General features: G+C 48.7%; 1 pseudogene; it reads right to left on the reverse strand.

Moving 5' to 3' along the window:
- Positions 1–215: 215 nt before the first annotated feature.
- LOC114040174 lies at positions 216–9,189 on the reverse strand (annotated as a pseudogene).
- Positions 9,190–10,619: the final 1,430 nt, after the last annotated feature.

Below are 10,619 nucleotides of genomic sequence, written 5' to 3' on the forward strand. Positions count from 1 at the left end.
AGTGAACCGGGCGCCTCCGGAGGCCCCATTGAATTGTGCTGAGTCCGACGAGACGGGGGCATAAATAACCACAGACAACCGCGCTCCCAGAGACTTGAGAGTTTCTTGGTCCTCCCAGCCCTGGCCGTGCCCAGACACACACAGGTGTGGGCAGGGCCCTCTCCCCACTGCCAGGCCCGGGCGGGGAGACGGGTCCGAATCGTCACTCCGCCCGGTTACTGGCCCTTCAGAAAGGGCTGCGTTAACACCTTCTGTGCGTCCTTGGCTGCCTTGTCCAGATAGGCCCCGAGCATTTGGTAGACAGTGGCGAAAGAGAGACTGCACGAGGCCAGGACCCCCCAGGACAGGCAGGGAGGCCAGCTCGCAGGCAAAGGCACTGGTGGTCTCCTTGTTGGCCTGACGCAGCAGGTCAATCACCAGCCTCTTGCTCACTTGGCACAGCGGGCCGCACACCCTCCTCTGCATGGCCTGGAGAGACCCGCCAGTCTGCTCGGCCAGCCTGTACAGCGAGGTCGACTCCAGGCCAAAGCTGCGGCGGTAGCCCGGCGGACAGCACGTGAGCAGGTCGAGGTCGCAGGCCGCACCAGGCGAACCCGGCACGGGCTGAACGTTGAGGGTGCAGGCCACCGTGGCCAAGAGCCACAGGAGACGGCCTTCTTCTCCAGGATGGGCTGGGACACGTTGGGCAGGGCCACCAGGAAGGCGTGGTGCTTGCAGCTGTCCAGATCCTGCACGATGGTTTCGATGAGCCTCTGGAAGTCGTACTTGTCCAGCTCAAACATGGAGAGCAGGAACACTTTGGGTCTGACCACTCCCTCACCTGCAGAAGACAAGAGTCCTATCCGTCCGCCAGGCCCCCTCCTCTGGGAAGCCCTCCGAAGCTTCTTAGCAAGCCCTTGTCAACAGGATAGCTTCCGGGCCCCCCCACCCAGCCCGGCCCCCTCCTGTCCTGGAAACCTTCCCTGGCCTCTAGGCCCCAGGGCAGGGCGGGGGGAGGGGGGGATCCCCGGCAGCAAAGCGTGGCCTCGTCAGCCCTTTTGTTCTTACCAGTCACGTTTTCGAGTTAGGACTTCTCAAATTCTGGGGCACAGGGACAACACCACAGAGTCACAGCCCTGGAGGAGAACTTCAGGGGAGGAGGAGAGGGTACCTAAGATACCCCATTTCTGAGCAGGACCTCCTTCCACACCCCTCTCAACAAGTGGTCATCCACTGGAAGACCTCTCATGATAGGACACTCACTACCTGTTGGCCCTTCTTGCAGAACCACAAAAACTTGGGGTTGGGAGGGACTTTAGAGGGCATCTAATCCCCTCTCCAAAATCTGAAACGAGCGATCACCTGGCTTGAATACCTCCCGTGGTAGGGAACTCACTACATATGAAGACAGTCCTTCCTGGGAGAGCTCTCATTAGGATCGCAGACTTAAACCTGGAAGATGCCTTAGAGGTCAACTACCCCCTCATTTTGCTGAGAAGGAAACTGACAACCAGAGAGGTTGTGATTTATTCAAGGTCACACAGTAAGTGGCAGAGCAGGATTGGAGCCCAGGATCATTGACTTCAAATTCACCGTCCTTTTCCCAGTGCCCCACTGCTCCCCACCCCCAAACTGTTTGGAAGTTTTCCTCCAGCATGAAGCTGAGATCTGCCTCTCTACCCTTTCTGCCCCACATTCCACACCCCAGGTGCAAACGGAACAGGGGGAGGGATTGAATGGCCTTCCCAGGCCTCCCAGCTCCAACCCTGGCAATCCTCCGGCCTCCCTCACACGGAGCCTAATACTGCGCTCCACACAGTAGGTACTTAGTGGGAAACACAGACTAACAGATGGGAAAGCCAACCCCAAGGGGCACTCTTCCTTTACACGTCCCCCGAAAGGCCCTCTCAGTCCAAAGCTCACCAGATTTAGAGCTAGGAGAGGTTTTGTGAGGAGAAGAAAGAATAAGCATTTATTAGGCTCCTACTATGTACCAGGCACTAGGCTAAGCACTTCTTAGAAGTGCTTTATTTCATCATATGCTTAATATGAGTGTCCATGTGTAGCCTATATCAGATTGCATGCCAGGAGAAGGGGGATGAGAGGGAAAATTTTGAAACTCAAAATCTTATGAAAGCTAACATTGAAAACTAAAAATAAATAAATAAAATTTTAAAACTACAAAAAGAACTATTACATCATTCAGTCCTCACAACAACCCTGAGAGGTCGGTGCTTTCTGCTGTTGTAGGTGGCACAGCGGACAGAACGCCAGGCCGGGAGTCAGGGAGACCTGAGTTCAAATCCAGCCTCAGACATTCACTAGCTGTGTGACCCTGGCCAAGTCACTTAAACCTGTCTGCCTCAGTTTCCTCATCTGTCAAATGAGCTGGAGGAGGAAATGGCAAACCACTCCAGGATCTCTGCCAAGAAAACCCCAAATGGGCTAACAGAGAATTAGACAGGACTGAAAAAGAGACTGTCCCCACTCAAACCCTGCCTTCCACAGGGAGCCTTTCCGAGCTTAATTCTAGTGCCTTCTGTTCATCCTGTATATCAAATATGTCCTGTACGAACAGCGCTACCTGTTTATGCATATTTGTTTGCCTGCTGTCTCCCCCATTAGACTATCAGCTTCTTGAGGGCAGGGACTGGCTTTTGGCTCTTTTTCTGTAGCCCTGGTGCTTAGCACAGTGCCTGGCAAATAGTAGGCTCTTAATAAATGCATCTAGGATCTCAAAGCATCCAATGGTTTCTCTGTTCCCTCCCCCACCATGGGGGAATCCTTCCCACCTTCTGAGCCTTCCTGGACCATTCCTGCCCATGCTGACTTTTTCCTCCTGTGATCACTTGGAGGACTACCACGGAAGGTCAGGGCAGAAGGGGATCCAGAGACCATCTAGTCCAACCCATCCAACCCTTTCATTTCCAGCAGAGGAAGGGCAATGTGGCGTAGTGAGTAGAGCTCTGGACCAGGTGTCAGGAAGTTCAAATCCCACCTCAGACACTTACTCTGTGACCATGGGAGAGTCATTTTACCACTATTTGCCTCAGTTTCCTCATATGTAAAATGAAAGGGTTAGACTTTCTATTTCAGTTCCAAAATTATGATCCTAGGACTTGTAGGACCATTGGAGACTGTCTAGGGTTTTTTACAAAGGGAACAAAAGGAAAGTCACAAAGAGAGTCGCCATCAGAGCTGGATTCGAGAGTCTGTTCCTTCTAACAGCCTGGTCTCTGACCCCCCTCCCCCCACCTGTGCCTTGGTCTCCTCTAGCTGGTCACCGTCCTAACTCAGGTAGGGGTTTATCACGTTTTTCATTTTCATTGTGGTTATTTGTGTATGAGTCACACTACTAATACCAGTAACATTTATAGAACACTTTACAAATACGATCCCATTGGATCCTCACGACAACCATGGAAGGTTGGTGCTATTGTTATCATTTTACAGACAAGGAAACTGAGGCTAAGAGATGTTAAATGACTTGCCCAGGATCATTCAGCTAAGTGTCCAAGGCAAGATTTGAACTCAGCTCTTCCTGAGTTCGAATCCAACACTCTATCCCCTATGCCAACTAATTGCTTCATCATCCCCTAATAGCCTGTAAACCTCTTCATGAGCAGAGACCCTGCTCTCTTCATCTTTTCCTTCCCCCGCCCCATGCCAAGCACCGTGCATTGCCCACAGACACTTAAATGTTCTCTCCCTCCTCACATTTTCCTGGAGGACTCTGTCTGGACCCCCCCCTTGCCCTCCCACACTCTCTCTGTCACCATTCCTGTCTCCATTAGATTGTAAGCTTCCTTGAAAGCAGAGTCTCTATCACATTTCTCTTTGTATCCAAAGCACCTTGTCCACAATAGATGTTCTTAGAATTAGATTGATCGAACCCTGGTCTCTGGCCTCAGTCTGGCATTCTTTCCCTTTCATGAGAAGGATCCTGATCAGAGCTGCAACTAAGGTGGGGTGAAAGGGACTTTGCCAGGGGCACTTCCATGTAAAGGGTACATTTCTGCAGTGTGGAAACATCTAGTCACCAATCAGCAGCTCCATACTTTGTTCAAAAGATAAGTAGTTAAAATAGGAAGCCACCAGATCTCTCACTGTGTTGATAACCTTTATCTTTGCACCACCAGAGTAACTAATTACCCCTCCTGCTCATCTAAATTTCTCTAAATTACTTCTTGAATTGCTTTCGAGGCAGGAATTACTACGTTGGTTTGAGGGTCTGCTTTGCTGTTTGACTCAGATGCCAGACTGTTCCTGACAGTTCTTCCCATTCTAAACTTTCTGCCCTCAGAACCCCTCCCTCCCCCATCTCCAAGAGTGAAGGTGCCCTTCTAGAGTGCAGTGCCTAGAAGGCCTTCTGCCTGGTTTCTATTTTCCAACCTAGGGATCCTTCAATTCTATTGTAGTTCAGACCCATTTGTCTAGAAGACAGGAAGTGCCCTGAGTCTGGGAGATAAGGGTTCTGGAGTACAGTCTCTGTGACTCAATGTGTGATATGGTTCCCCAATCTGGATCTCAGTTTCTTCTTTCAATTGGAGAGAGCCATCCCCACCCTGCTGACCTCAGGAAGTTATCACAAGGATGGAAGACTCAAAGCCAGGTCCCTTAAAGAAATGGGGGATGTGTAGCTCAGAGAAGGGAAGACTCAAGGGGAATGTGAGCGCCATTGTCCAATATGGCGGTCTTGTGGCAAAAGGGTCAGACTTATGTTGGGGGGAGGTTACAGAGGCCATATGAACATTAGACAACCCATTCATCCTCAAGACAGAATGGGAATATTAGGAATTGAGAGAGTGGGGTCCTCAAACCCCAAGAGGCTTTGGCACCTAGTGGGGGGGGTAGCTTCTATGTAGTTTATACAATGTCAACTACACTCTACATAGTTTATACAATGTCAACTGCACTCTACATAGTTTATACAATATGCATTATATAATATATATGAAATAGTTTATATATAGTTTAGCAAGGGAAAATTAAGAACAAGTTATAGAAACTTGCTGACCCTAAACACAAAGGAACAGCGATACAGGACTCAGTGATCACTGAATACAGTTGGAAAAACCAGCAATCAACCTGAAGACACATAGTCATCTAGAGGGATCCTGCTTTTGCGTTCCAGAGAGCTTGGCCGGGTTGAGGAATCTGCTAAGAGAAAACTGTCTTCTAGATAAGGTTCTGAGAAGTGAGCAGGGCTTTTGCCTAGGAAGAGGTTATGAAAGTCTTGGGAAAGGTCACCTACATTCCAAGTGAGCCACAGCAGGAAAAGCAGCAGCAGCAGCCCTTTCAAAGAAAGGAGCCATGAGGAAAAACACTCTCCCCTCAACTAGGACCTCAACTGAGACCAGAATTTGGAACGTGACAGGAACTCCAAAATCTTGAGCCTAACAGCAGCTGGTGATGATCACAGGTCCAGCCACAGGAGGCCAGTAGAGAGCAATGGTTAATAATGAGCTATGCATGAGCAGAGCTGCACCTCTACACTCGTTCCCTAGCTACAGAGGTAACCTATATTTGTGCCCCTCTATGCATGGGTATCAGCCACACGTATATTGTCTGTGCACACCACTTCACATGTGCATGTACTCTTCCCCCTGATTGTGTATGTATTTGGGGGAGACTGATCCAGGTCTATGGGGAAAATATTTTATAGCTTCTTTTCTTACTATATTATTTCATCTAATGTCTTTGCTTTGAACCAATCGTGTCTTCTGACTGACTATAAAAAGTAAAAATCTTGGGCTGCTAGGTGGCACAATGGATAGAGCATAGGCCCTGGAGTCAGGAGGACCAGAGTTCAAACCCAGCTTCAGACTGTGTGACCCTGGACAAGTCACTTAACCCCAATTACTTCCAAAAGAAAAAAAAATGCTTTTGGGGCAGTTAGGTGGCGAAGTGGATAGAGCGCTGGCCTTGGAGTCAGGAGGACCTGAGTTCAAATGTGACCTCAGACACTTGACACTTATTAGCTGTGTGACCCTGGGCAAGTCACTTAATCCCAATTGCCTCACCAAAAGGCAAAAAAAAAAAAAGTAAACATATCAGTGGGGGCTTGTGAGCTATCATTTGGAATAGATGCGGACCCACAAAGTACCACTCTATGGGGAACATATATGCAAACTCAGGGGTGCTTCCCATAGATATAAGGAATAATTTTCTACTAATCAGACCTCTCCAGAAATATGTTACCCTGAAAATTTTTAAGATTCTATGAAAGGCATCATGGCACAGCAGATAAGCAGCCTTAGAAACAGAAGACCTGGGTTCAAGTCTCGCTTCTGACCCATCCTGGCTGCGTGACCCTGCACTAGTAACCAAACCTCTCAATGTCCCTGGCTAACTCTCTAAGACTTTAATTTGCAGAGAAGAAAGTGACCTTCATTGGAAGAAGACCCTTCCTGCGAGCTCCTTACATTGAGGAAATCACCTGTCTAATGCCTACAAAATGACCAAAAGAGGGAAAGAAATTCCCTCTCAGGGAGGTTTTCAAGTGGCAGTTAAATGTTGAGTATGTTATAAAGGGGATTTCTTTATAGCAAAGGTTCTTGCCCTGGGATCTATGAACTTTCACTCATATACATATAAACATACTCATACATATACTTGCCCATGCACATATACATATATGTATCTGTATGATGATCATTGTATTTCAATCTAATTGGCTTCCTTCATAATCCTACGTATTTTATTTTACCCATTTGACAACATGATTCCAAGGAGTCCCCCGGCTTTGCCAGCCCAATGCCCAAGGGGTCCAAGCACCACACAAGCTGAAGGACCACAGCTATCTAGGGACTGGCTGGACTTGATGTCTCTGACATCTTCCAGCTCTGTGCTAGGATTCTGCCCAGAGAATTCCTGCTCATGGACTGCTTTATGGGACACAGAAGGGGACTCTAGCCACAATTGGAGTCGCAGAATGTCAGAACTGGAAAGGCCCTTCCTCAAGTGGGGACACCGAGGACCACAGGAATCATACAGCTAGTGGGAAGGGGTCCTTCACTGCCCTGGACTCCTGAGGGCAGAAATAGAAGTAAGCGGGGAGAGGCTAATGGAGGCAGATGTAGGAACAGTCTAAAGAAGACCTTCTTAACCATTACAGTGATCCCCAAATGGAATGGGCTACTTTAAGAGGTAATGAGCTCTCTGCCCCTGAAAGTGTTCAAGCAGATTTGGGATAATTTGTCAAGGGTGTCCTAGAGGGGGTTGCTGCAATTTCAACTACATGCCTCTGGGGTAGTGCAGGATGGAGCCAGTTAAGGGAGAGAGACAGAAAATGCAAGAGGGGATGATGGATGGAGAGAGGTCCTGAAAGGAAGGTGAGGGAACTGGGCTCACTTCATCCTGAGATGGGAGAGAAGAAACAAAAGGCAGATGAAGCCAGGGAAGTCTATCTGTTAGGTCCAAGTCTTCTCAGCGAAGGGGCAGCTAGATGTCCTGGTGGACAGAGTTGGAATCCTTCCTCAGACACATACTGGCTGTGTGACCCTGGGCAATTCACTTCACCTCTGTTTGCCTCAGTTTTCCCCTTCTACAAAATGGGAATAATAGTAGCACCTCCCTCCCAGGGTTGTGGTGAGAATAAAATGAAATACTATTTGTAAAGCGCATTGTGAACCTTGCTTTAAGCATCATAGAAATGTTGGCTATTATATGTAAGATGTGAAGCCATCTGCTGAGATCTGACCTGATAATTGGTACCTGAGTGACTTGGGGCAAGTCTCTTGCCCCCTGGAGGCCTCAGTTCCCTCATCTGTAAAATGAGGACATTGGTATAGATGGACTCTGAGGACCCTTCCACCTTGAAATCAATGGACCTATGATCCTTCTAAGACCTTTTTTCCATTCCCATTCCCTGCATCTGAGTCAATGAATGCAAAACACAAAGATTGGGCTCAACATAGAGAAATGTAGCCTATCAAGATATGCCCAAAAGTGAAATGGGCTCCCTTGGGAGGTAGTGAGCTTCTTATCACTGGGAGTCTTCAAGCAGAGGCTAGATCATCACTTGTCAGGGATGTTTTCTGGACGTCTTGAGCCGGGGGTCCCTCAAGGATTATTTAATTCAATGTCCTGATTTTACACATGAGGAAATTGAGTCTCAGAGAAATAATACGACCTGCCCAAAGTTGAGGGCAGGGAGAAGTATTCATGCTCGTGTATAGACTGAACTAGTAACACCCTAGGGGACTTTCAGGCTTGAGATTTCAGGGCTCTGTGATATTAAAGACATTGAAGTAGTGGGCACCCATTCTCTGGAGATTTTTAAATGGAGATTGGATGAATGACTATTTGTCAATGAGGCTGTAGAAGGAGTCCCTGTTCAGACACACTTCAGGGCCCATTTGCCTTAAGATTTTTAAATTCGTTGATATTAGGAATATGAAGGTAGTGAGTTCCCTGTCCCTAGAGGTTTCCAAGTAGGGGCTGGAGGATCATTGATCACTGAATCTGTGGGGCAGTTCTTACAAAGGTAGGGGTTGGACGTCAGTCCACCTCAGTTCTAAGATTTGCTCCTTCCGTGCTCCTCCTGGGTGTGTGAGTGACTAAGGAAGGCAAAAGCTATGTGAGGGATGGATGCCCTGCACCCTTTGGGGGCTCCAAGCTGATCATCTGGGGCCCTCAGATTGCTCCCAGAATCCCCAATCCCTCACCTTTCAGGTAGATACGGCAGTTTTCCCGGATTTCCAAGAGCATGCCTTCCTCAGAGAAGATCCTGGGCCGGCGTCGGCGCGAGGCTGATACATCCACATCGATCTTGGAGCGGACGAAATATAAGTGTTTCTCCTTGCCCTGGATGATGCAGGACAGCCGAGTGTGACTGGTCGTGAAGCGTTTGGAGGCGAGGATGATAAAGAAGTCATAATGGCGGGACAGGACCTTCTCTAGGTACTTGTTGTCTTGAAGTGAGGAGGACCCCATGCTTGGCAGGTCCCAGTAGATGATGTTGGGGTACTTTGGGTGTGGGTATGGTGTTGGGTCCAAGGTTGTCTCCACCAGCCCTGTCCCGGCTGAGCCCTGGTCTTCATCACCCAGACTACAGAGGGCGTTGACAAAAGTGGGCTTTCCTGAGCCTGGCCCTCCCGTGATGGCAATGTCCAATCGAACATTCTCTAGGGAGTGGAGGGTGGAACGGAGCCTGGCAGATATCACCGCTAGACTGTCTCCTTGGAAAACTTCACCGAAAGCCTCCATCTCCTCAGGTGTCAGTCAAGGTATTCCTAAACTCCTGGACCATTCCTAGAGATTGGGCAACCATCAGAGGAGAAATCTCAGGGACCTTCAGCTTGGGGGTGGGGGCCACTGATGACCTTCAATGGAAGGAGGGAGGGGGACACATCAGGGGTCCCTCTGCTCACCAGGGGCCTTGGGAAAATCTCTTCCCATCTCTAGGTCTAACTTTGCTCCTCTATAAAAAGCAGAGGTTGAATAAGGGCCCTCCCAATTTGTACATTCCATGTTCTAAGGACCCTCTCAGCTCTGACACTTTCTATTCTCGTGCCCTCCCAGCTCTGACATCCCATGTTCTAGGTTCCCATCCAGGTCTGACATCTCATGTTCTAAAGGCCCTCCCAGCTCTGACATCCCATGCTCTAGGTTCCTTCCCAGCTCTAACATTCCCTGTTCTAAGGGCCCTCCCAGCTCTAACATGACAGACCTGGATGATATCAAATCTCCAGCTTCAAACTCTAAATCCTTTAATCCTATGACTCTTAAGTCTTCTCTGTCCCAATGTATTTGCACGTGGCTGCCTCAGCAGATTACAACATATAAGCCTGCCTTGCCATGCTTGTCTACACAGATCTCCCACCATCTTCTCACTCCTTGTCCTTGTGCCTCTCCCCTCCCCCCCCCTTCCAGTTCTTTAACCCTAATCAAATCACTCTGATCTAGTTCCTGGTTGGAGAGTGTCCATCTATTCTGCACCCCCCCCCCAGCTCTTTCCTAGCCCAAGTGACCTTCCTTGACCAGCACTACCAGAGCTGTGCCATCTGCCCTCGACACTTTTGTATTTGCATCCTGGGGCTAAGTGCAATGCCAGCTACTTCTAATCACTCAATAAACATATTTTCATTTATTCATTCCCCAAGTGCCTGTTGGGTACCCAACCCTATACTAGGTACCAAATGACAGAGAGAGATGGGAACTGGAGGAAGGGCCATCCTCCGAGCCTGGAAGCCACTCCCTTTTCATCTCTTCTTGGCTCTACCCAACCACAGTTGGTCTGTAACCAATTATGGACATTCCCTCCTCGTCCATGCCCTAGCCCACCATCTTTCTTCAAGGCCTGAATCCAGGACCTGCTCTTCTAGGAAGCTTTTTTCCTTCCCTCTCTCTTCCTCCCTTCAAGACTCCCCAACTTTGTTTATTTATTTATTTATTTATTTATTTTGGTGAGGCAATTGGAGTTAAGTGACTTGCCCAGGGTCACACAGCTAGTAAGTGTCAAGTGTCTGAGGCCGGATTTGAACAAGACTCCCCAACTTTGAAGGAGTGGTGGTGATCTCTCCTACCTGAAGGTTTCCCATAGACCACATGTGGCTGTCTCCTTAGATGACTTCACGCTGAGTTCAATCTCACACACACACACACACACACACACACACACACACACACACACACAC

The sequence above is a fragment of the Vombatus ursinus genome, unplaced genomic scaffold (assembly GCF_900497805.2).
Source record: "Vombatus ursinus unplaced genomic scaffold, bare-nosed wombat genome assembly UNPS02012758.1, whole genome shotgun sequence".
Lineage (NCBI taxonomy): Eukaryota > Metazoa > Chordata > Mammalia > Diprotodontia > Vombatidae > Vombatus > Vombatus ursinus.